The sequence below is a fragment of the Alosa pseudoharengus genome, unplaced genomic scaffold (genome assembly GCF_046254945.1).
Source record: "Alosa pseudoharengus isolate Yale_2024_CS ecotype anadromous, Long Island Sound unplaced genomic scaffold, YU_APseudo_1.1 YU_APseudo_1.1_scf_10, whole genome shotgun sequence".
NCBI lineage: Eukaryota > Metazoa > Chordata > Actinopteri > Clupeiformes > Clupeidae > Alosa > Alosa pseudoharengus.
Genome location: NW_027468565.1, coordinates 25,040,924 through 25,046,583, shown reverse-complemented (window position 1 = coordinate 25,046,583; position 5,660 = coordinate 25,040,924).

The following is a 5,660-nucleotide window of genomic DNA, read 5'->3' as shown; positions in this document are numbered from 1 at the left end:
CGTCCCCTCCACTGCAAATATGAAGCTGAAATTGGACCCTTGTTGTGATTTGTCTGAACTTGCCCATAAAGAACAGGTTTGGACACCCACTGGCTGTGGGTGTGCCTTTGGTAACAAGTCAAGTCTAATCCAGAGCATGCTGTACCTACTTTCGATTATGTAAGTGCAGTGTTTCCCACAGAATTGAATTCTATTTGTGGTGGTAGGTTTGCAGAATGCAACAGTTTTTAACAAATTAGCACCGCGTGGTTATGATGCAGATTTAGGCACAATTTAGCCAGTCGACTTTTATGCCAACAATCGCAGGATTGTTAATGTTTTCTTTAAACATGCAGGTAGGTTTGTTGAGAGACAGAGAGACAAGGAGAGGCTGTGCAAAGGTGCACATAGCTCTACAATGAATGAATTCCATCCAATTTAAATAGTACAACATGGACAATCATTGTGTGGTGGTCAGTGTTGATATTGTGGTGGGCCGCCACAAATAATGCCACAAAATGTATGGGAAACACTGAAGTGGATGTTCATGTCACTGAGGACAAGCATGGGACAGTCATTCTCAGAGATGGAGGAGGGCAGGGTGTCCAGCTCATCCAGAAAAACGCCCAACTGTCCCGGTGGAGGGTAAATGACAATCACTTAGATTTTGACCGGAGCTGTTACAATGATGGCATGGTATTCAAAGGAGTCATATTTGTTTGACATTAACAGTGTAGTATTGTAATGACTCGAGCAAGGCTTGATTCCAAAACATAGCTTTATTGCTAGGAGTGGGTAACACAGACACAGAACATATCACACGCTAGGGAAGTCAAGAACACAAAGGGTCACACAAGAGGTAGAACTAAAAAGGGATTCACGCTACACTAAAACACGTACATAAATAAAGGCACAAACACACACAATAACAACCCCAAAGTTCTCCCAGAATCCCCAGCGCAAAACATTGTGGGAGCCGTAGCCCGCAGCCTCCTATGCCGACGCTACACTATATTTCCATTTTTTGGAACAAAGGAAAGAGACACAGGTTTGGTGGGTTCACACACACATGCAACTAACTAGCCAGGTTAACAAACACAACAAACAGTACTAGCCAGGGACCTTATGCTGGCCCTGGCACTAGACATCAACAGCTGTAAAAGGCCTCCACTAGTGATGGGTCATGAACATAAGACAAACTGTAGCTCCATGCAGTAACTCCATAAACCAATATTCTCAAAGCGGAGTTGCAGACACTGATGATCAGCAGCATGGGCCTCCATCATTGGTACAGTGAAATTGAATGTAAAGAAAAGAATACAAATGGGCTGAACGCTGTATCAGCAGCGCTACACAAATGGCCTTCTACCAGTGGCAAACATAAAGGGAAACAGACAGACAAATTCATAAACAACAAAAACAAACTCAGTTGCATCAGTTAGGTTACTCAGACACTTAATACATACATAAGACAATCGCGACACATCGCGATACATTCAGTCATTCATTCAGTCAGTATTGAAAGGAGCTCTAGCAATCAGGGTAAACATGTCCAAAGGCAAAATCCAGCTGTAGTTGAAGTACACACACATTAAGATTATTATAGCAGAGCATTTCAAGGAGATTATTTTAAACAAATAGCCCTTTGGTATGCGCTCATTGCACTTCTGCTGTGATGTATTCAGATATGAATATAATTAAATTCACTGTGTTGATAAATACAACATGTCTGAAATACCCACCTTGTAATAATGGCAACTGTTAAAGAAGTGGGTGTGATATGCCCTCTCACCTACAAAAGTCTAAGGCAGGGACATGCACAGGGCAGGGCTAAAGTTGCCCGGGCAACTGCTCATCTGCCCTCTTTGATTGAGGGGTCATTCTACAGAAACGCAGACTTTTTGCACGGTTTACCTTATTACTTAAGCATTTTGCTGCAAGAATACACATAAGGGACAGCTTAATAATTTAAAAAATATATACATTTATTTGAAGTTTTACATTTGGCGTTACTTTACGTCTTTGTCAGTGATAAGTTGTCACTACACTGTTTGCACATCATAGCAATAACTGGCCTGTAAAGATGACTTATCTGTATATGGTGTAATGTTGAAGGGCGTTTTTTAGGTGAAGGGGCATATCACACAGAGGGGCCAAATTCCAGAAAAATATTCTAACTGCTTGTCCTATCGGGTCTTGACATTATTACATGTGTTACTCACAGATTCACCTGATGTACTCTCCATTAATTTGAACAGTATTTTACCCTGTTCTCTGATATGGACATAGAAGGTACATGCAACATTGGTCAGTCAAAACACTATTTTACAAGCCCATATACTGTACATCCCTATAAGTAGACAAGACAGACAAAAGACAGAAACTCAAAAACGGTCCTGGTGTAAATTCCCAGTTAATCCAACAGAACATTTGTGAGCTGAGAAAGAAGGTTCATCAAAGAGACCCATAAACCTGTCAGCTGTTCAAGTTCTGCAGGAGGAATGAGTTAAAACAGTTGGTTATCATCCCTTTAATGGCACAATATTTTGTGTCCATATCTGTGTCTTTGTTTGGACTGTAGTTGTATTCAATACATTATTGCATGTTTGACTGTACACATGACTCTGTCTTTCTTTTTCTTTTAGTATAACAAACCTGTGTGACCTGCTGGGTTAAGTGAGTGGGTGGTCCCTGGGTCCCTTAAATTCCCTGGGTAGTGTAGTCAACCGGTTTCCCTGCTTAGCCAGCCTGAGGAAGAGAAAGAGTGCAAATAGAACTATGACATATTCTAAATGGTTCTTGTTGTGTTAACCCAGCTGCTGGGCTCTATGACACAACATTTCTGCAGCGTCATCCACTGGAGTTGGTCAGAGGGGATTACACAGTCATTACACTACAGATGTTGAAATAGTTAATCCTTACCCCCATTTAAAAACAAATTGCCTGACATTGCACATTATCTACATAGAAGGGTACTGTTCCCACATATTTAGGCTCATCATCAAATGCTTGACCTCTTTTGTAAGCTGAGACCCTGTAGTGTTCTCTGAAACAGTCAGAGTGACTGTGTGATGTACTGGCAAAGAGTTACAGAGGTTTGAATGTTGTTTTTTCTTTAAGCCAGTAACATACAGTACAGGACCTTTTTTTCCAACCTGGAGCATGGCGGAAAACGGGTGTATTCTTATTTTGCACGTCTCTTTTTTTGAGCAAGACGCCAAGGGGTGTGCCAATTAACGAAGAAAGTAGGGGATCTGGCGCATTGTTTAAAAATTGCTATCGTACACTACCTAAAATGCATTACGCCACTGACCAAGAGAAACCTGGTCAGAAGTCCATGGCGAGTTGTTTATGTGTTACTTTAAGAGTGCATTATCAACAGTGATATGGGCGGGTGCACAACGCACCATGCTTCTCTCATCCACAAACGCACACCGGCACACATCCATGCAAAACATTACAAATTGCACGATTACAATGGGAAACATAATTCGAATAAAGATATTACGAAAATTGCAATTGGTAATGACGGAGAGGCACGCTGAAGACGCACTGTCACGAGATGTAAGCAACTCCTCTGCAGGATAAACGTTTTTTATTCTGTCATTCGAACATTATTGGGGTAAGTGTTGCTTTTTGCAGGCTATGTTTTCGATGGTAATCCTTTGTCAGTCTGTAGTGAAAGTAACTAACTTTTCCACCTGGAGACGCTAGGGGGAGTGGGGAGTGGGGAGTCACCATTTTCACCGGAACAGGTCATTTAACCATCCAAATGATTTCTAAACAGGGTTATTAAGTTGAAAAAGTTCTCCTTTAAAGAAAATGACAGATGCCATTCTCATTGGTTTAAATGATGTTACGCCCAAAACACACCCATGACTGATTAAAAAACATAAGGCCCACCTTCTTGTGCCATGCGCCGGACGTTTTAACGTTTCATAACTAAACCACACCCAATATGGACTGGACAAACCCCGAAATTTGTTTAAACTATTTGCCAGTGACCATGCGTTTTAGACTGTCATGATAGGGCCCTACATCTCTGGAACGGCCCACATTTGGGCCCTCTAGGTCACAGGTACCCTTGAAACACAATTGAGGCCTGAAACCAGCTTGTGAAGCTGCAACTCAAAGTAGATCACTATAGAGTAAAATATTTGTGTGGGAATACCCATGCGTCTTGCTCAATGTCCTTTTTAGAAAACTTTTAGGCACAGTAACAGATTCACGCAAAATATTGCTTCCTTGTCACTGACATACAATCTAGATACAAAAAAGACTCGCCAGAGAGTTAGTTTTCATTTGACACCAACATTATGCTGCTACTCAAATGGGTTCTTGTGTAGTGAGAGTTTTTGTTGATATGCATTTTGGGTCAAAAGGTTCTTTTGAGGTCTTTTTTTTTGTTTTTTAGTGTTTTGTTAGCCTGACGTAGTCATACTCAATTCTAGTCAGAATATGAGTCTGATACTGCTCCATTGGGACGTAATTATGGGGCGTGTTTCAACCTCTGCACTCAATTGGATAGACCTAACCAATCAGAGTAACGAAATAGCTTACCGTGAGGTGTAGGAAGAAAACACACAAACCACCCTTCTTCTCAACAAATGCCTTAACATTATTTTATGTTTTTTTGTAAAAGTTAGTGCCGTCAATAACTCCTAGCCTACAACACTCATTAGCGAAATCTAAGAGATACATATAGGGTAGGCTATTAGGGAAAAACTGACAGCCTATATCCCCTCCGTTTTTAAAACTAATTCTGTTGAACACTGATATGCTACAAACATGTTAAAGGCAGGTTTTTTAGCTTAATATGCAAGTTTTTTAGCTTAATTTACCTTCATTTAACAGCTTCAGAGTCATTGGAATGGTTATAGGACTTTTTTCGGGTTGAATGGTGGCCGTCTCGCTTCCCCCTAGCGCCTGTGAGCGGAAAAACCATCCTTGCAACTGTGGGGCGGCGGGCCGACGGCCTCAGTGTCAGGAAGTATAACGAGTGTAACGAATTGCTTTACTGCATTCAAATACACATACACGCCAGGCACCGGCTAGAAAAAGGTAGCGATGGAGTTTCTCAGACATTCTTCATGACAGAGCCAGCGAAAAAGAAGCAAAAACTGAGAAAACAGTAAGGAAATTGCCAATACTGCATAGTTTACCTTTAAACAGCTGGGAAAGGCTGTCTCAAATCCCTCGAACAGGTGGTCAATCAGAGATTTCAAACGAATGAGGGAACATGTCACAATGCAACAGGGCTATTTTCCCTTGATGAAAGTTTTCTCACATCTCAACTTTGGACAACATTTTCTGAAATAATCGTTTTCAGTAATAAAACCTCATTAAATAATATGCATTTTCCATATGGGGTCTTAAAAGCCATGTCTCCTTCTAGCCACAGCGTTTTTGTTTCAAACATAAGCCTAGTGCTCAGATGACGTGATAGACCAGGCGCTGTTGCTCACATGTCCATCATCGTAAAGCCTGATTTGATTGGTCCGCCCGATCTAGGGCGAGCATACTTGCTCCACAATGGAGCAATGCCAGACCGAACTTCCAGACCTCAAATGTTGTGGGCGGGACTAAGTTCGGACTAGCACCCAGGCTAGTGTTTTGTAGGTTCTTATGGTTAAATCGCATGCCATCGAAACATATACTCCTTGGCTACAAGAATATCCGGG